Source organism: Cryptomeria japonica, chromosome 7 (assembly GCF_030272615.1).
Source record: "Cryptomeria japonica chromosome 7, Sugi_1.0, whole genome shotgun sequence".
NCBI classification, from domain to species: Eukaryota; Viridiplantae; Streptophyta; class Pinopsida; order Cupressales; family Cupressaceae; genus Cryptomeria; species Cryptomeria japonica.
The window spans coordinates 825599352-825622097 of NC_081411.1; positions in this window are offsets into that span (position 1 = coordinate 825599352).

Here is a 22746-nt window from a genome sequence, read left to right on the forward strand (position 1 = left end):
GCTCTACAAAACTCAGCCATGTGTCCCAATTTATGACAATGATAGTAGGCCATCCCAGATGCTCTCCAAGGTCTTGCATTACCTCTTCCAATCCTTCTTCTGCAGTTCATAGCCACATGACCAATTTTTTTGCAAATTGTGCAAATTACATTCTTTACCTTCTCCATCTCATAGGGACTAAACTGGTTGACATAGGGTTTTTTCTAGTTCATTCTTCTTTGATTGTCATAAGTCCTTCTCCAGTCACCAATAGGTCTTGGATTCATGTGAGGTGTTAGATTTTTTTCTCCATATCTGCATTCAACTAATCTATGTCCATACATATTCCATGTGTGACAATGACCTTGAAATCTTCTAGACACATATCTAGTATTAACATTATAGCATGTGTTCTCATTAGATCTTCTTTTACACACATTAGCAGTATGTCTAGGTTTGTGACAGATAAAGCAAACAGGTTTGTAAGCTTTCTTACCGGTATGCTTCTTATCCTTACGAGCAATTTTACCTTCATGCATTTTGTTCTTGGTATCAGAAGATTCTCCTTTCTCAGATGTGTTGACTCCTAATCCAGATGCGTCACCATTCATTCTCTGAGATTGGATCCATTCATCCAATGTAAAGGATCTTTTGTTAAATTTGTCAAGCTTCCCATTAGCCTCACTAATCTCTTTGGTAAGATCTTCATTATGCTTTGTAAGAGTCTCTCTAAGAGACATTACCATCTCAAGATCTAACTATAGTGCTTCCTTCTCTTCCTTCTCCTCAAGCCAATGTTCCTACAAAGCTACATTCCCCTGCTTGATCTTAGAACTATCATGATCTCTCTCTTTAATTAGGTCCTCAGCTACCCTCCTTGCTTCAAGTTCTTGACTCATATGGATTGTTAGGGCTTCAAGTTCTCTTCTTGGGTTAAGTTTTCACAATTCAATTTCTCCACTTCTTCAGCCAGTGCATCAAGTACTCTAGCCATCTCTCTATAACTCATATCTCCCATACTGACTTTAGGGTTTCCTTCCAAGCGGTTAGGCCTTAAGGAAGTTAGGCCCTGATACCAATTGATAGACTTATAAATCATTGCGAGAGGGGGTGAATCAGTGATAGCAAATACAATAACACTTTAAAACCAGACCGGTAAAAATAGTTAACTAGTCTACATAAGACTTTGCATGCAATCCAAAGTGTTATAAAGGCATTCACAACAAGTAAAACATTCACCATAACACAAGTGTTTATACGTGTAAAACCCAACTGGGAAAAACCACGGTGAGATGGGACTTACAAGTTAACTATCTATAGTAATAGGTAATTGATCGGTTAAGGTCTACAAAATTCTCTATTGGGAGTGAATCTTGTTAGAGATTCCAAAGCCCTATTAGGAGCTATACCTAGTGAAAGGTAACCTCGGAGGAGGATTTAGATCCAAGTTAATGAATCACCTTGTTAGAGGGTTTGTACAATGAAGCTTGTTAGAGCTTACTTGGTTAGGGGATTTTATCTACTGTAGTGATTAGAAAACAATAGGTGGTATGATCTAGAAATAGCACATCTTGTGTGTATAGATCCGTTTATGCTCACTCAATGCTGCATCATCGACATACTCTGCAACTCCTTCAATAAATCGCATCAACTCTAACTCATAACACAAATCATATCTTGCATATCAAAATAACTCATCATAATGCCTTTTTAATAGACATTAGATTTCATGTCTGCTTCAAGAACCTCAACACAATTTCCTAGGTTTAGTGTATCTAGACAATCTTTCATAACATATCACAAATCATCACCAAAAATTTGGATTAGAGATAACACATCACGACCAGTGATAACTCATCATATAGTCTGTGAAAATGGTTTGAACACTGATATCATTTTAGTGTTCACCACATCAAACTCATATATTGATTGTCTCCATGTGCCTCCTTGTTTCTCCCTGTTGCATCTTGAAACTGGTGTCAATGTAATTGACCAAAAACAAATTATTTTTCCTACATATACCAGTTTAGACACCTTCATACCAGTTGTACTTACTTATACATATGATACTGGTTTACAATATGAAGACTTAGGAGTAGTACCGGTTTGACTTAACTAATATGTGTGTGTATATGTGTGCCAAAAATGACAACACATAAAGTCATCCAATACAAAAATCATCATTAAGCTAGCATGAACAACATAATGTAGTTTACCAATCCTAGATATGTACTTAGTTTCATCCACTGGATCTAAATCATCTTCCTCTGATAACCTACAACCTATAACCATAGGGGTTCCAACCGATTTACAATCTTTCATTCCAAAGGTTTTCAATACCTCCTTCACATATTTTGACTGACTGATAAAAATTCCTCCTTCCAACTGTTGAACCTACAAACCAATGAAAAATTTGATCTCACCTATCAGAGACATTTCAAACTCCTTTTTCATCTCTTCTGCAAAAGTTAAACTCATATCATCATCTCCTCCAAATATGATATCATCAACAAATACTTCTACAATTAATATCTTGTATCCTTAAGTCTTCAAGTAAATATTATTGTCTTCACTGGTTCTCTGAAATCCAATCTTTATCAGATGTGAATGGAGTCTTTGAAACCATGTCCTTGGTTCTTGCTTTAGCAAACTTAACATCCATCTGGTAAACCTTGAACCCTTTAAATGCTACAAATGTAAGTAGCATCCTTACTCCTTCAAGTCTAGCAACTGGTTCAAAGGTTTATCCATAATATTCACCTTCTTATTGTGCATACCCTTTACAAACTAGTCTAGCCTTGTTTTTAACCACTTCACCATCTTCATTTAGTTTTTTTCTAAACACCCACTTAGTACCAATCACATTTTTATTGGTGGGCCTAGGAACAAGTGACCAAGTGTTGGTTTTCTCTATTTGATCAAGCTCTTCATTCATAGCCTTTATCCAATAATCATCCTTAAGGGCTTCCCTCACTGTCTTATGTTCCATTATAGAAATCAAACAAGCACTTTATCTTATCTTTCTTCTTGTTTGTACTCTAGCATTCTTGTCTCCAATAATCTGATCTGTAGAGTGATTCAACTTTACATATCTAGGTATAACCAATTTTGGTATAGAAGTCTCTTCTTTTTATTGGTCATTTGGAGGAATTGATTATGTGTTGCATTAATGTTTTATCGTTGATGTCAACACTAGTTGTTTTGGATGCTTCATCGGTATCCTTCTGGTCTCGATAGGTTGTTTGGTTTTTGGTTAGATTAGATCATGTTGATCTGGCATGCTCTGGTATGTTTGGTTTATGGAATTGGCTTATTCATGCTACTCGGATTCATGTTCAATCAGTTGGTTTTTGATCTAGTGATCAGATGCTATCATGCTTGCTAGCTAGCTTGGTTTGTTGTTCCAATGAGGGTTTCACCGGTAGAGCTTTGATGAAGATCTTTGTTGATATGAATAAGTGGTGTTAGTGCAGCTTCTAATGGAGATTCAGGATGTTGATGGTGATCTTGTTCAAGACTTGGTTGATTGCGATTATTTCTTTAGCATGTGTGGACCTAAATTGGGTCCCGATTTATCTAAGTTATGGACTATCTTAGTGTAACATGTGGATTGGACCTCTTGATGTGTTTCCAGGATGTCTTATGGGTTGGATATTAATTGTTTGGTCTTAGATCAACATGTTTTTTAATTATGTAATTGTATTATAGTCTGGTGGTCGACCTTATTGTTTATGGTTGAGGGTTTGTATATATTTGATGTAAGATCTCATTGTAGATCATGTGTGAGGATGTAATGAATGAATAATGTAATAATAATTCAAGTAGAGGATTTGGTCGATCATTGGTGATTGAGTTGGGTTTATGTAAGAGGATTTAGTCCTCTGGTATTGAGCTTAAGTTGAACGTTACTCAGGCATATGAGATGTTATCTTTGCAGTTCATTCTTTCCTTCGGATTGTAGTCTAGATTTCTATGTAGTCAGTGAGACTCCTTTTATGATGAGCAGTGTGCTCTAGGTTGTTGGCCTTCCTACAAGTGTATGCCCCTCAATTGTATTCACATACTTACTATAGAAGTATTATCTGACTGTGGGTAGGCTTCCCACCATGATTTTTCCCTTTACTGGGTTTTCCACGTACAAATCTTGGTGTCATGTGGATGGTATTTATTCTCTGATTATTTTTTATGCTTAATTGATTTATTTGCTATTTCAATATTTTGTTTATGCATTCCGGTATTGATCTTTTGGGTTCTGTTAATCTGAGATAATTGATTCACCCCCCCCCCCCAGTTGTCTTCTGGTTATTTGAATTGTTTAACAATTGGTATCAGAGCTATGGTCCTCTCTGTAGAAGCTTAACCACTTGAGGAAGATCCTATGACAACTAACTGTTCAAGTTCATCTAGTCATCTGATGCTATCTTTTGGAGAGATATTCCTAGGCTTGAAGGAATAATTTACAGAGTATGGAAGATTCGAATGGAGACTCATCTGAGATGTCCTGGCAAGGAGATTGGGTAAATCATAGAGAATGTTTTTATACCTTATAATTTGGTATTTGGCAACCCTCCTCTGTCAAACTTGGATAAGGAGCTTGAGAATGATTGTAGAGAAAGAGAAGCCCTCTTGTGTGCACTTTCTGATCAGTAAATAATGGGATTAATTGACAAATCATCTGCAAAGGCTATATGGGAGAACTTGGAGACTCTTAATGAAGGTGACCCTATTGTGAAGATTGCTAAACTTGATGGTTACCAGGTGAGATATGAAAACTTGAAGATGGAATAAGATGAAAGGATTATGGCATTCATGGAAAGGGTAAATGAAATTGTTATGGGAATTCAATATTGTGGTGGAACTTTGAGTGAAGATGAAATAGTTTCTAAAGTTATGAGAGCTTTACCATTGGCTTACAAGATGAAGGAAACTACAATTAATGAATTGAGAACAATGGCTAATACTTTTGTCAATGGAGATACCTTGGTTGGGAAATTATTTGCTTTTGAGCTTGAAGAATTTGGACCTTCTGGAGCTGTGAAGTCTGAACCTGCTTTTCATGCATCTGCATCATCAACTAGTAAGCAATATTGGAAAGCTTTATATGCAAAGAAATTGGATGATATGAAGAGAGAAGATGATGAATTTGAGCAACTTGAAGCCCTATTTGCTAGAAGAGTACCTAAAGGACCGATAGGAAGTAAGTATGAAGGAAAAGACCCTTTTAAATGTTTTGCATGTAATAAGATAGGTCATTTTGCATCTAGATGTCTTGAGAGGAATTCAATATTTGAAGAGAGGGCTAGAAGATCTTTTAAGCCTAACCTTGGATATCAGAACAAGTATAAGTACATGAAAAATAGAGATAAATCATGTTACATAGCGGATGAAGAAGGTGTGACTGATTCTAATGATGAACCGACACCTGACTTTGCTAGTGGTTTTGGTAATGGAAAGGAATGGGTGTTCTTGGCTATCAAGGAAGATGTTTCAGCACTGGAAGAGAATGTACTTAAAGAGAAGGAACTTGCCACTAAAATTGAAGATAAGGATGAATGGGTAATTGACAATGGATGTTCACATCATATGACTGGAGATAAAAGGAAGTTTCTATCTTTGCAAGAATTTGATGGTTTTCTGGTTAGATTTGGAGATGATAAAGCATGTATGATAAGGGGAAAAGGAACTATATCATTGGATAGTAAGCATGATACTGAGAATGTTTATTATGTTGAAGGTTTGAGGCATAATCTTTTGAGTGTAGGACAATTGGTGGATAAGGGATTTCAATTACAATTCAAGGATGGAAAATGCAAAATCGTTAATAGATCTGGTTTGAAGATTGCAACCGGTACACAGACAAAAGGTAATATATTTCATTTGAATTTCGGTGAGAAGACATGTTTGATTGAACAAATTGATAAAAGTTGGCTATGGTATAAAAGGCTATGTTATGTGAATTTTTATTGCATTGTAAAGATCAGTTCAACTAAGGTGATCAGAGATATACCTAAGATTGTGAAGCCCTATAATCCGGTATGTGAAGAATGTCAAATGGGAAAATAGGTCAAAACCTCTTTTAAGAGTATACAAGATAAATCTAATGATGTTCTTGATCTTATTCATACTTATTTGTGTGGCCCTGCTAGAGTTAAAAGTTTTCAAGGTGATAGATATTTTAAGCTAATCATTGATGATTATTCTAGAATGATGTGGGTTAATTTTTTAAGGGAGAAATCTAAGGATTTTGAAAAGTTGAAAATCTTTAAAGCTAAAGTGGAAACTGAGACAAGATTGAAGATTAAATGTTTAAGGTTAGATCATGGTGGAGAATTCACATCCAGTGAGTTTAATAACTTATGTGAGAAGCATGGTATAAGGAGATAATTTTCTGCTCCCCGGACACCTCAACAGAATGGAGCTGTGAAAAGGATGAACAAAACTATCTTGGATGCTACTAGAAAAATGATGATGGAAGTTACTCTGCCTCATATCTACTAGAGAGAAGCAGTGAGTACAACAGTTTATACATTCGACAGAGTACATATCAAAGGAGAAACCGGTAAGACACCTTATGAATTATGGTTTGGAAATACATCTATGTTGGCATTTTGAGTTTGTTGGCATTTTGCATATAGATTGCATTAATGATATGCTGTCATTGATGTCAATTGAACCGGTAATTGTATTCATGTTATTGTTGATATTGTTGTTTTTTATATTGGCTAGTAACCAGTAAGAAGAGCTTTGAGGAAGATGTTGTAAATCGGTATGTAAACATTTGTGAGTTGAACCGGTGAACCAGTGTAAAGGGTTAAACCTTTCTATGCAATGTAATTGGTAAACCCTATCAACTATTAAACCCTAACTGATCAAGTTTGATGGTTTATTATCTGATAAGCGGTAATGATGGAGACATGTGTGCTCATTGTATGAGGATAAGTTCAAATTGTTTTGGCTCATTTGTTTTTTGTCTAAAAAAGGAGAAAAGTGGATTGCATCTAATGCACAACGTGTGATGAGTTACAAAGTCTGATGAAGCGGTGATAATGGAGCAGTTGGAATTTTCTTGAAGAATGTGAAGAGATTGTCATGATTTCTAATGGTTAAGATTGTACCGACTTGTTTGTAATCTCAATGATGAGAATTAGGTTTTTGTTGTGTTATCGACCTAATTGTTTGTGTATTTAAGGTCAATGAAATTGTTTGTAAAAGTGTTGGAAAAGTAGGCAAGATTGAACGAAACCTGTTGAGTGTGTAGTTGCCTAACCAGTGAATGGATCTGCACTTTGAGTGAAGGTAGATTGAAGCTTAGAAGGATTTGATCAAGCAAATGTAGTGCTACTCAGACAGATCAAGAAAACCTGTTATTTTCTAACAATTACAGCAGAAGTGAAATCCCTTAACCGGGTAAGCTCTAACAAGCTTGGTTACTCATTAAATCCTCTAACAAGGTGGTCTACTAGCTTAGATTCTTAAATCTTTCAGTGAGGTTACTCCCAATAGGGTATTGTTCTTTTCATCAAGATATATTTGTAAATCCCCTAACCGAGTGATTCCTAACCAGAATTAGTTCTTAACAAGAATTATTGTAAAGCTTTAACAGGCTTGGCTCCTAATAGGATGAACTTCAGAAGATTTCAGATAGCTATCCTTGCAAGTCTCATCTCACCATGGTTTTTACCTATTTAGGTTTTCCATGTATAAACATTTGTGTCAAGTGGTGAATGCTTTTGTGGTTATGATCTTATTTGTTGACTTGATTAACTTCTGATAAGGCATGATAAGTAGAAGAATTGAGAGATGAATATGTTGAGTCATGATTAAGCATTTTTTATGTTTACAAGATAGAAGTTGTTTACTGTTAAGTTGTTATAACAGTTAAACCGGTTGATGTCAAGTATTCTTATGAATATTGATCTTAACTAAGATATGTTTACTTTGTGTGACTGAATTTGAGTTTGGGAACTTTGTATCAGTTTTTCATTATACTGATTCAACCCCCCCCCCTCTCAGTATACTACCGGATACTTATTCTTTCATCATACCATCAGCCTAAAGTTAAGTATTTTAGAATCTTTGGTAGTAAATGTTATATCAAGAGAGATGATATCATTGGCAAATTTGATCCTAGATGTGATGAAGGAATATTTCTTGGTTATTTTAATGAAAGAAAAGTATATAGATTTTATAACAAGAGATTGCAGAGAATTGTGGAGAGTGCTAATGTCAAGGTGGATGAGTTGAATAGAAGTCAAATCAGAGTTTATGAGCAAGAATCGGCAGTGGAAATGATCATAATTGAACCAGTAACACCTTTACCGGAATAGAATGTTGAACCAATTACTCTGGCAGTATTAGAAAATTCAACATTAATTGAAGAACCGGGAAGAGAAACAGAGAGTCAGAAGACTCGGTAGAGCCCCTTCCCGATCAAGCTTTGGTTAACCTAGTTTGACCATGGTTGACCTTATTAATAGTTTGCATGGATGATTGGTACAATATGTAAAGATTCTATGATTCAATAGGATGAGCTATGTGAGATGGATAAATTAGTAAATGTTGACCCTTGGGGGATAATTAGACGTAATTTACTTGTGTATCATTTATATGTTAGGGGATTGGGGCCCTACCCCAAACCCATCATAAGAGTATCTTTCATTTTTGTCATGGACTTATCTTTCAACATAGAACCTTGATACATCATGGTCATGAGACCCTTTTGGCATAGGATCCTCATGAGACTAGTGGATAAGATGTAATTCCACATTATGATTGATTTCAATACTTAGATTGATGATGTTGTTGTGCATGTCTAACTGGCAATTTTTTTATATGATTTCATTGGTGTTGCAAATGAGTATATGGCCGCATGAGATTATTGGGAAAAGTAATTGAACCTTGTTATGGAATCATTTTACCTTGCAGTGCACATTTTGATGCATTATAGATTTAGATTCTATATGATCCAGTGATTGGATAACATTGATATGATGTATGTCATTTATTTCTAAATTTGCAATACTTCATTATGAGGTTAGAAAACATGGATGCATGCCTTACGAATGATTGAATTTCATGATGATTATGATGATGTCATTGAGTAAATTACTTCATGTGGATTCTATTGGACAATTGATAATTTGATTGTTATGAGTTAAATTGTATGCAAAGTGTCTGATTTGTAGTCTTTCCATATATTAATATTTCATGTGAGACTGCTAATGTGTGAAATGAGATGTGCAGGAGAACTAATCCATGTGACCATGGAAACTATTCGGAGAATCAAGCTAAACCTATGTGCATTTGTGAAGTCAAGGGTTGTCTATTTGGAGAGACAACACCTCATTTGTTATGTGTTTTATTTAAAAATGTGAATGCTTGAATGTGTGTTTAATTTGTATTTGTTAAATTTATTAATTCCAAAAAGGGACATTGCCATGCATATTAAAGTATTGTGTATTTTTATGGTGTCACTTGACACTTGTATTGTGAAGTGAGTTGGCAATGACATGTCCCTTGGAGGGAATTTGTATAACCAATGCATTATTCAAAATATCTTAGTGTGGTCCCAATAAACTCTTGGATAGAGAGCCATTGGAATGGTCAACTCAAGTTTGACCCGTAGGTAAAATTTAGGTGAGTTTCTAGAGGGTCAAACTAACTCCTAAGGTTAGGTTTAGGGCATTTTTGAAGGCCCATATGTTATACCTATGGGTAAAGGTAAATTTTAGCCATGTGACCACTTATATGTGACTGTCAAGTCACCTCAAAAGTTGAGTTTTCTAAGATTGATGAAATTCAACTTTTGAGGGATTTCTCCTTGGTTAGACAACCTTCCATTTGAGTGATAGTTGCTATTCCCCACTTTCTCTTACCTTTTTCAGTTTCCATTTTTAGAAAGAATATAAGAGGTTGGGAAAACCAACCTATGAGACCTCAAATCCTTTCCAAGAGGTTGGAAAATATGAGAAGAGTCTACTTAGGGAGTGGATTCAAACTTAGAATTTTGATCACCCACTCTCCAATCTTGGAGACTTAGAGTTTTATTGTAAATTTGGTTTTTGAAGTTGCATTTTTAAGTTTTGGTCATAAGAAAAGAGTAGTGAATTGGGCATCTCTCCTTCAACCATTTCTCATACCATTTGTAGGATCAAAGATTGGTAGTGATCTTCCATGCATATTGAATTTTATTATAAATGTGAAGGAAAGATTGTTTATGCATTTTGCTTGGTTGTTTATGTGATTTATGAATTTGAATGATGGAGTTATTTCTTTGTGTTATTTTTATGAGTTGCATGATTATATGTGTTATGGGTGTTTCAAGGAAATACTCACCCTTGGGAGGGTAGAGTAGACTTGGGGATGAAGGGTTGCTTGACAGCCTATGAGTGTAGAGACTCTCTTCTTGGAAGAGAGAGATACACAAGGGTTATGGGACCCTTGTTGCATTATTTTTATGCTTATGAAAAGGGGGCCATAAGGGGAGGTATGGGCTTGTATGACATGGGGGACATAAGGTTTGTTTTGGGTCAAGTATGTGACTTGAGATGGTTATATTTTGGTAGCCTTGTGAAGGCATTTGTTCCTCTATCTTGCAAATCTCCTCTAGGTACTTGGTCCACCTTCACCCCACAAAGTTAGTCACTTGGTGACTTTGTAAATCCTTGGGTTGGGAGTTCATGTGTTGATGAGTTCTTCTTTCTTTCATGGTTGAGTTTGTTTGTAACCCATTTAGCCTTGGTTCTCCTAGCTCGGGGGTGGCTTCTTGTAAGCCTAGGTTGAGAGGTGATCCTCCATGGTCACAACCTATAAGTTTTATGTTAGGATAATCGGTGGACAGATGAGAGGGGGGATGAATCAGTTGTCAATAGATTATATTAATCAAACCACTTTATAACCTTTAACTAGAGCACATAAACATTGAATACCAGAATAGCAGAAACAGATACCGGTAAGCAATAAAATTTAAGAATGAAATAGAGAATTAACAGAATGCAACCATACCACATAACACCATGATTTATACATGGAAAACCCAGTAAAGGGAAAAACCATGGTGGGAAGCCTACCCACAGTCAGATGATACTTCTGCAAAAAGTATGTGATACAATAAGGGGCCTGCACATGCAGGAAGGCACACTGCCTAGAGCGTACTGATCATTACAAAGGAGTCTCACTGACTATAGAGAGGTTGTAACTACCTCAATATAATTGGACAATAATCCAGAAGAATGAACTACCAGAGATAGAATCTACCATGTCTGATTACACTCTCAGTTAAGCTCAATACTAGAGGCCTTTGACCTCTTACTTAAACCCAATTTGATAACCTATGATTGGCCAAATCTCCTTCACATATGATATTTCATTCCACGACCACAACCATTGCCACCACCATGATCTACAATGAATCTTACATCAATTTATACAAACCCTAAGACCTAAACCAATTAGGTCAGCCACCTAAAAGATATTACAATAAGATCATTACATACATCCATATTACAATGATATTCCATGTCAACTCTAGACCAAAACAACATTAACCAATCCATAAAACATCCTGGTAACATGTAGAGAACACGTTAACATGATACCGGTTCATAACCTAGATAGGTACCGGACCTAAATAGATTCTCCATGCCAAAGCGATGTCTCCAATCAGTCGAGGCATGATCAAGGATCACCTTCTGCATCCTGAATTCCATCTAGAAGCCACACCAACACCACTTATGCATCTTGTCAAAGATTCTCAATAAAATCTCTACCAGTAAAACCTTAAACCCTTACCGATGACACTATTTCTTCTATCGGTAACCAAAACCTATCTGTCGGTAACCAACCATAATAGTTAGTGTTGACATCAATGACAAAACATCAATGCAACACATAATCAATTATGTCATATTGCCAACAATCTCCCCCTTTGGCATTGATGACAATAATAGATGTGAAAAAGAAAACATCTAAGTGCCAAGAAGTGCCAAAAAATTCTTATAGAAGATATAACAATGAAAAACTGAAAAATCGCAGCAACTCCCCCTGAGGAGTGTAGTCCAATCTGAAATTGATCTGCATTTTTCTCATATATAACATTATTTTTCACATATAACTCTCCCCATTTAACATCAATGCTAAAGATATGACATAGATATCAAAATTATGTGAATCTCAAAGCTAATTACTCCCCCTGAGTAGTAGCACCACTACATCAACCCGGACCAAAGGATAAAGCTGATGATGCATACCGGATTGATGCTCTGCTCCATCAGTTAAGTTTTTGCCAGAGGGGTAGATACCTCTAACTTGTCTCTCAAATACTCAAATGATTCCTTAGATAGCGGTTTAGTGAATATATCTGCAATATGGTCTTTAGTGCTCACATAAACCAATTTTACTTCCTTTTCTTCCACCTTTTCCTCAGAAAGTTATTTTTATTGATATGTGCTTAGTCTTAGAGTGAAATACCAGATTCTTAGACATGTCAATAGCTGCAGAGTTATCACAAAAGATAACTACCTGTTCACTATAATTTACCTTGATGTCCTTCAACATTTTCTTCATCCACATGACTTGAGTGCAATTAGTTGTTGCTGCAACATATTCAGCTTTTGCAATAGATAAAGAAATGCATGACTATTTTTTGTTGATCCATGAAACCAATTTCTTTCCAAGAAAGAAAGCTCCACCAGAAGTTCTCTTCTTGACATCAATATCTCCTGCCCAATCTGAATCTGTATATGCACATAAAGTGAAGTTATCATCTCTAAAATACCATAAACCATATTCTGTTGTTCCTTGCAAATACCGGAATATCCTCTTTACTGCACATTCATGATTTTCTTTAGGATTACTTTGATATCTTGAAACAATACTAACTACATTCATAATATCCAGTCTAGTCTGAGTTAGATATAACAAGTCACCAATCGTAGACTTATACCTTGTTGAATTTATCAGTGCAGATGTGTCTTGATAGATAATTTCTCACTTGTCACCATAGGAGTACTTACCGGTTTGAAATTATCCATACCAAACTTCTTCAACAATTCCCTTAGATACTTAGTTTGACAAATAAAAATGCCTTTGTCAGTTTGAGTAATATGCAAACCTAAGAAGAATTGCATCTCACCAATCATGGACATTTCAAATTCATTCTTCATACTATTAGATGATTCCATGCACAATTTATCTTCACCTCCAAAAATGATATCATCAACAAATACTTCAATAATCAGAATATCATCATCAATCAGCACTGCCTTTAGTAAAACCAAGCTTCAAAAGATATTTATCCAACCTTGCATACCAAGCTCTAGGAGCTTGTTTCAATCCATATAATGCTTTCCTTAACCTTCAAACCATATCTTTGTCATCTGTCAATGAAAATCCATCAGGTTGCTCAATGTATACCTCTTCCTCAAGTTCACCATTCAAAAATGCACATTGAACATCCATTTGATAGACCTTATAGTTCTTATATGTTGCATAGGCAAGAAATAGTCTAACATCTTCAATTCTAGCTACAGGTGCAAATGTCTCACCATAATCAATTCCTTCCATTCGAGAATATCCTTTAAAAACCAATCTAGCCTTGTTTCTTACAACTTGACCATCCTCATTTAGTTCCAATAACATTCTTATTTTTAGGTCGGGGAACTAAAGTCCAAGTGTTATTCTTCTCTATCTGATCTAATTCATCTTCCATAGCCTTTAACTAATGTTTATTTTTACAAGCTTTAATAACAGATGTCGGTTCAATTTGAGAAATAAGACACACCTCTTCATTCGCCAGTCTTCTTCTTGTCATAACTCCTTTGTTCCTATCTCCAATGATTTGATCTTCAGAATAATTTAACCGTACATACCTTGGTGTCTTCTGAATTTTAGGTTCACTATTCTAATCATCAGTCATAGTTGAATTTTCTGATTGTACTAGTGTAACTATCTCAATGTCTTGTATCGGTTGAGGCATTGTCAGTTCCTTGTCATATGATATAGATTGATCTATGTATTTCTCATCCACTTTCATATTTGTGCTCTCCACAATTTTCTGCAATCTTTTGTTATAACATCTATATTCTTTGCTTTGAATTGAATATCCAAGAAATATCCCTTCATCACATCTAGGATCAAACTTCCCTATTGAATCATCCCTTTTGATGTAGCATTTACTTTCAAAAATTCTGAAATATTTAATAGTAGGTGTATGTCCAAACCATAATTCATAAGGATTCTTACCGGTTTCACCTTTGATATGAACTCTGTTGAATGTGTAGACTGTTGCACTCACTACTTCTCTCTAGTAGATGTGAGGCAATTTGGCTTCCATCATCACGGTTCTTGTTGCATCCAAAATGGTTCTATTCTTCCTTTCCACTACTTCATTTTGCTGAAGAGTCTGGGGTTCAGATAATTGCCTACCGATTCCATTTGTCTCACAAAAACTGTTAAATTCATGAGAAGTGAACTCACCACCTTGATCTAATCTTAGACATTTGATTTTAAATCCAATTTTTTGTTTCTAACTTTTCTTTGAAGATCTTGAATTTCTCAAAAGCTTCAGACTTCTCCCTTAGAAAAGTCACGCACATAATTCTAGAATAATCATCAATTATTAGCATGAAGTATCTATCACCTTCAAAGCTTCTGGTCCTTGTTGGACCACATAAGTCAGTATGAATCAAATTAAGAACATCATTATATTTATCATGTATGCTCTTAAAATAAGTTCTAACTTGTTTTCCCAATTGACATTCCTTACATACCGGATTATGAGGCTTCATAATCTTAGGTATATCTCAAACTACCTTTGTTGAACTGATCTTAACAATACAATCAAAATTAACATGACACAACCTCTTATTCCATAACCAACTCTCATCAATATGAGAAATCAAACATGTCTTATTACCAATGTTTAGGTGAAAGATATTACCTCCAGTCTGAGTACCGGTTGCAATCTCCAAACCAGTTTTGTTAATGATTTTGCATTTTCTATCTTTGAACTAAAGTCAGAATCCCTTGTCCACCAATTGACCAACACTTAAAAATATTATTCTTTAAACCTCTACATAATAGACATTATCATTATTATGCTTTCCATCCATAGAAATAATACCTCTACCTTTGATCATACATGCTTTATCATCCCCAAATCTGACTTGACCGCTATTGTATTCTTACAGGGACATAAATTTTCTTTTATCTCCAGTCATATGATGTGAGAATCCACTATCAATTACCCATTCATCCTTGTCTTCAACTTTTGCTTCCAGGGCCTTTTTTTCTTTCGTGATAGCCGGTTTTGGTTCATCTTCCTTTAAAGCATAGAACACCCATTCCTTTCCATTGTCGGATCCACTAGCAGAGTCTACTGATGATTCATCCTCTATAGGCTTAAATGATTTCTTAACTCTTTCTTCAAATCTTGCATTCCTTTCAGGATATCTAGATGCAAAATGACCAATCTTATTACATGCAAAACATTTAAAAGGTGTTTTTCCTTCATACTTACTTCCTATCGGTCCTTTAGGTACTCTTGTAGAAAATAAGGCTTCAAGTTGCTCAAATTCTTCATCCTCTTTCCTCATATCTTCCAATTCTTTTGCATATAAGGCTTTCCAATCACTTTTGTCGGTAGATGATGATGCATGAAAAGAAAGTTCAGATTTTGCAGCTCCAGAGGGTCCAAATTCTTCAAGCTCAAAAGAAGATAATTTCCCAATCAGAATGTCTTTGTTAACTGAAGTGTTTGTCATTGTTCTCATTTAGTTAATTGCAGTAGCCTTCATCTTGTAAGTCTGTGGTAGGCCTCTCAAGACTTTAGAAACTATTTCATCTTCACTCAAAGATACTCCACAACATTGAATTCCCATGACAATCTCATTTACTTTTTCCATAAATGTAGCAATTCTTTCATTATCTTCCATCTTCAAGTTCTCATATCTTACCCAGTAACCATCAAGTTTAGCAATTTTGACAGTAGGGTCACCTTCATTCAGAGTTTGCAATTTATCCCACATAACCTTTGCAAATGATTTATCAGTCAATCCCATGATTTGTTGATTAGTAAGTGCACACAAGAGGGTTTCTCTAGCTCTACAATCATTTTTAATATTCTTGTCCAAGTCTGCAGGAGCAGGATTGCTAGATGTCGGATCATAAGGTGTATATCCTTTCTCAGTGATCTCCTAAATATCTTTTCCAATACATCTAAGATGAGTCTCCATTTGTATTTTCCATATCCCATAATTTGTTCCATCAAGCTTAGGGATTTCTCTTCTGGAAATAGTTGTCAATGGATTTGAAGTATTAGTTTGTTAGCTTGATGATGATTGTAATGAATAGCTTCATCATATGTTGTCATTGATGAAACACATACACACACATATGTTCATATTGTCTACCAGTGTGACTTCAAGTTGTTTATATTACAACTGGTACACTAGAGGTTTATATCTAATCGATAGATGGTGACAACCAGTGGATATACATAACTCGACATCAACCTGAAGATCCAGTGGAGATTATCATAGGAGCATCAAAGTATAAACGGTTTATATGTTTAACTCCAACCGATATTCATTGATTATGTGATGAGTTATCACTAGTCATGATGAGTTATCCTTACCAACAATTTTTGGTGGTATTTTTGTGATGAGTTATGATTGTTTGACCATATACACTGCACCTAGGAAATTGTGATATGATCTCTAGAGGTCGACATGAAATCTAAATGTTTATATATTGACATCACAATGAATTATTTTGTATGAGCAAAGGAGATATGTTATGTGATGATTTGATGTGAAGGTAGAAGTGTTAAGTTGCAGAGTATGTTGGTAATCAAGTGTTGAGTGCACAGAAGAGGATCTATACAAGCAAGTTCTACTACTACTAGATCACACCACTTGTTGTTTTCTAATCAATGCAACAATAAAATCCCCTAACCGAGTAAGCTCTAACAAGATTCATTGTACAAATCCTCTAACAAGGTGATCCATTAGTTTGGATTCATAAATCCTCTATTGAGGTTACTCCTTACAAGGTACTACCTTTTACAGGGTATAGCTTTTAACTAAGCTTTGGGATCTTTAACAGGATTCGCTCCTAGCAGAGCACTTTGTAGACCTTAACGAGTTAGTTATCTATTATTGCAGATAGTTAAATTGTGAGTCCCATCTCACTGTGGTTTTTACCTATTTGGGTTTTCCATATATAAACACTTGTGTTATGGTGTATTTTTTACTTATTGTGGATATTGTTATATCATTTTGGATTGCATGCATATTGTTTAACAAACTTGTTAAGTATATCTATCGGTTGGTGTCACTGATTCACACCCCCCCTCTCAGTGCTTTACAAGTCCATCAATTGGTATCAGAGCCTAACTTCTTTAAAGCCTAATCGCTTGGAAGGAAAACCTAAAGCTACCATGAGGGATATGAGCTACTTTGAGATGGCTAGAGAGCTTGAGGCTAGTAGTAATGAGCTTGAAACCCTAAGGGTCAAACTGAAAGCTTCTCAAGTCAAAAGGAGAGAGCTAACTGAACAACTATTAGAAAGATCTGATAATAGTTCTTCAGATGAGGCCAATATTGATGCTTTAGCTGAGGAAGTTGAAAAACTAAATAGTGAAAAGCTAAATCTGAGGAGAAAGCTAGAAGGTCTTACTATCTGCATGAGTTAGGAACTGAAAGCCAGGAGAACTGTTGAAGATCTCATCAAGGAAAGAGATCATGAGATTTCCAAGATCAAGCAATAGAATGCTACTTTATATGAGCATCAGAATGCAGAGAGAGAAGAAAAAGTGAACTTACTGTTAGATCTTGAATTGGCATCATCTCTGAGAGAGAACCTATCAAAACATAATGAAGATCTCACCAGACAACTCACTAAAGTAAATGGGAAACAGAAGTTCTACCTTGCTAGAAGAGAAAATTAAATCACAAAGGATGAATGGTGATACCTCTAGATTTGGTTTTCACACATCTGAAAAAGGAGAATCCTCCGATACCAAGAGCAACACTTATAAGAACAAATTTGCTCCTAAGGCTAAAAAGCCTACCGGTAAGAAGGTCTTTAAACTTGTTTGTTTTGTTTGCCATAAACATGGTCACATCGTAAATGTTTATAGAAACAAACCTAATGTAAATGCAAGCTACAATACTAATGCTAGGTATGTGTCCAAGAAATTTGAAGGTCATTGCTTCGCATGCAAAATGTATGGACATAGATCAGTTGAATGAAGATATGGAGCAAATAATCTAGTACCACATATGCATCCAAGACCAAATGGTAACTAGATGATAAATTATGATAACCAGGGTAACATAAACTAGCAAAGACCCTATGGCAACTGGTTTAGTCCATTTGAGATGGAAAAGGTAACAAATGTCATTTGCACCATCTGTAACAATTTTGGTCATGTGGCTATGAATTGCAGAAGAAGAATTGGGAGAGGTAATGCAAGACCTTGTAGATCATCTGGAATGGCTTGCTATCATTGTCATAAACTAGGACACATGGCAAAGTTTTGTCGATCTAGAAAGAGAAAACCGATCAATCCTTCTAAAGATCGAAAAGGCAAGAAGAAGGTCAATATTGAAGAAACCAGAGAAGAAATGAATCAAATATGGAAGAAGAAGATTGATGATTTACCTGGAGAAGAAACTAATCCTTCACCAAGTATGGAGAATCCTACATCAGTGAATTAAGCCTTTTCAATATGGCTAAGGAAAGCATAACGACACATCTACTTCCAGACCCCTTCAAATGAATGAGTGGTAAGAGAATTTGAATGCATGGAATTTTGATAACTTTTTGTCAATCAGTTATCAACCATTTTTACATCTATCAAAATTGTATGTATCATTAAGTGATGTAATTAGGGTTTGTAACCCTAACAGGTGAGCATTTAATGTAGTAGGTAAAAAGGATAAAAGCGAGTTTCACTTTGTTATTTTTACCTTAATCCATTCCAGAAAGAATTTTTGAGCGCTTGCAGAACTAAGAAAGGATTGTTAGCTGATTTTAGTCGAAGTTGTATCATGATTTGAGTGATCAAGTTGATTTGAAGGTTAGTGAAGACTGAACTAGTGTGCACTTGAATATTCAACTGGTAAATGAGGCAACGCGTGTAAAATAAGGTAGTTCTTTGAAAAATCCTACTCCGAATCTAGTTTATCTGAAATGGCATCATCTTCTAAACTAGTAGAGAAATTGATGATCACATCTGAACCTATGGAAGTTGTAAAGGTGAAACGAATTATGTCTTATAATGCTTTATCACAAGTTCCTAGTGGTGTCGTAGTGAAAGGAGATTTGTCCAGCTACATTGATTGCAAGATTGAGGATTTAGGATCATTGTCGATATATTCTCAGTTGAAATCCCTTTGCAATGAAAATGGAAAGATTCAACCCAAATATCTTAGGGTTTATGACAAAGGTTTTCATAAGACAGCTTATTTTCTTGAAGATTTTGAAGAGGAACATATCCGAATTATTCTAAGTCATGTTCATGGGGAAAACATGTATTTAGAAAGGACTCATACTATAACCAAGGAATCTATTCAAGTTGTAACCGATTTTTACTCAACCAGTGACATACCTAAGCTGAGGAGAATTTCAAAAGAGATAGTAAACACTCTAACCAGATCAACCTTTGATAAGCATGCTTTTTATGTCAATAACATCAAGGACCCAGTGATTAAGTTGGCAGCTGTGGTTATAGGCTACCGGATATTATATTCTAGTAGATTGAATAGTGTTTCATCTGCAGCAATGCATACTGCTTATAAAATGATAGCTGAAAAGGCTAATTATGACATATGTGAGGCCATAAGGAGCCAATTATTGTTGAATCTTCAGTCTATCAAGAAGGATAGTAGTCAAAAGTTTAAATTTGGACAATTGTTGATCGGTCTATTCTTTTATTTCCAGAATTACCTACTGGGAATTGGTGATCTTGAATGGTCTAAGGATCTATTGGTATCTGCCTAGATTAAGAATAGCATCAAGGCTACAAGGAACACCTTCTCTACTGCAATGAATAAATATTTCAATGAATTTCAAAAGAAAATGAGTATAAGAGTAAGATTGCATGAGGATGTAGTGAAACACTTCACTAAGGACATTATTTTCATAGTTAGCACTGATTTTTGTTTGAAGGAGGTTATTGAGCCTAGAGAAGAAGAAATGGATGACATGAGCTATGAAGTCAACTATGACTTATTGATCGGTTATGCCAATAACATGTTGGCATCTCCAGTGGACAAAAAGAAGGTGAAATTGGATACAATTGAAGTTCAAACTGCAAAATTTGAAACCAATGGTGTTCCAACCATAAGTGGTAAAGGTAAGAAGAAGAAGGTTGAGCAAGCACCTCTGGTGATAAAAACTACAAGAGTGACATGAAGTGTCCAAACCAAAAAGGAACCAAAACCCAAAGTATATGCAAAGAAGGAGACTGCATCAAAGAAAAGAGGTTGGAAACTAATTCTCCAAGAAGAATCTAAAGGTATTGATACTGAGGAGGAACCCAAGAAAATGAAAGTAACTAGTAAATCAGCCAAACAAGTGAAGGAAGTGCCAAAGGCAACTATGCCTATTGATGTCTTAACTTACAAGCCTAAGACTAACTTTGAGAGAACAATGAAGACATTAGGAAGAAACAGATTTGATAATGTCAAAAATCATTTTGATTCATTCAATGAAGATGAAAAGGAACAAATTATTCAACAGGTAATCAATTATTTGTGTCATTACAATAGATTACCTCATGATCTTGTAAAGGATATCTCTAATTCCTTATATACTATTAATTTTTAATAAATGGGAGGAAGTTGTGAAGAAAGAAAAAGAAATTATAGATGATGTATTTGTGCAATATTTTTCTGATTTGTCAAAGGATGAGTTGAATAAATTGCTTGATAAGTACAAATTTCAATTTTCTTTCAAGGCAAGAAGATTGAAGATACTTAGTAGAAAGGTGCAAATTGTTGAGAATGAGACTCATCAGATTGCTCGTAATATCCAACAAATGCAAGAACTTATATATTCCTCTAAGGATGAGCAAGATACTGTTGATGTACCTAAAATGGATGAAGAAGAAATTGTGCAAACCGATGTTGTCTATCCTATCAAGGAGAAGGATGACACTATTGTCCAATGAGTCATACTTGTTGATGATAGTCAGGATGCAATAGATCTATCTGGAAATGTTACTGCAATAGATATGTAGCCACTAGCAATTTCAGACTCACGGGCTACTTTAGTTGAGATACTGGCAACTCAACCAGGAGTGGATCTTCCACCAGCCAAGGAACAACCAGTGAAACCCCAACTCCTACTGATTTCACAGGCCACTTAGAAGGAATCCGATGAAAAATTTGATACACATATTTCTAAATAGGAAACAGAGAAAGAACAAGAGAAAGAAGAGAAGATTAAGGTAACATCTCCTGAACCAGTAACATCATTAGTCATACGGCAGACTAATGAAGATGATGATGACTCATTAGGCATCTCAGGGCCTATAATTTTTAATATTAGAGTAATATTTTATTAGCTAATAATTATTTATTTAATTATTAGTCTATTATACTCTACACTTAAGCTAAGCTTAGGAATCTTATAATTCTTTAGGGTTTTCTCCTTTAGGGTTTCGAGTATCCTCTTATAAGGATTTTGTAGGTCCCGGGGACAACTGAGAGGGGGGGGTGAATCAGTTGTCTAATAAATTCAAACCAAAATCTTATTTAACCAACTTAATGCTTAATACTGGTAAGATAGTTAAATGTGCCAGTAAACAGTTTTAACAGGAAATGTTGTACCGGTAAGAATTAATGCATGAAACATAAGCACAAAGTCAACCACAACACATGACACCAATATTTGTATGTGGAAACCCTGTAAGGGGAAAAACCACGGTGGGAAACCTTACCCACAATCAGATGATACTACTACAGATAGTAAGTGTACAAAGAGGGGTCTGTACATGCAGAAAGGCCAACAGCCTAGAGCTCACTGCTCAATCACAAATGGGAGTCACACTGACTACAATTGGATGGTTAAAACCAATGAGAATGTACTGCACAAAATAGCATCTTCATATGCTAGATTCAGTACCGGTGTAATGTTGAGATGCTTCTACAAAAACCCTCCTTCAATCTTCAGATGATGTCTGCATGTATAGCTCTGCTTAATCTTGCATATACCTCCACACAATCCTTTTTCGCATTCCACAATTGATCTTACAAATAAGATCTTACATTTATACCATACCCTAAGACCAATTTAAGTAGGTCGTCTCTACAAGATATTAAAATAAAACATTTTACAAATAATACAATATCCGATGCAATAACCGATTGAACATGTCGACTTAATGCTTTTATAACAATAATAAATCATCTCCATAGCGTGCCATGCTGATCTGGAAAAGATAAACCTATCGGTGTAACCCTAGATAACCTGGACCTATTTGTCGGTAAAAGCAAATATGCAAATAAGAATATACCAATGATATTACTTCAAGGAAAAGTGTCCACATGATGTCTTCGACATTACCAAGTGTCTTCCATGTCATTGCAGGTACCGGTGAACATTATATCCTGCTAGTTAACCATATACCAGTGATTGTTTGAACAGTTTACTGATTGTCAGTGAATGTTGTTGGATCTCCAAAGTAGGTGTATTTAGCAGGTGTTGACATCAATGACAAAACCATACCAAAATACCAACAGATTCTCTCTTTGTATTTTC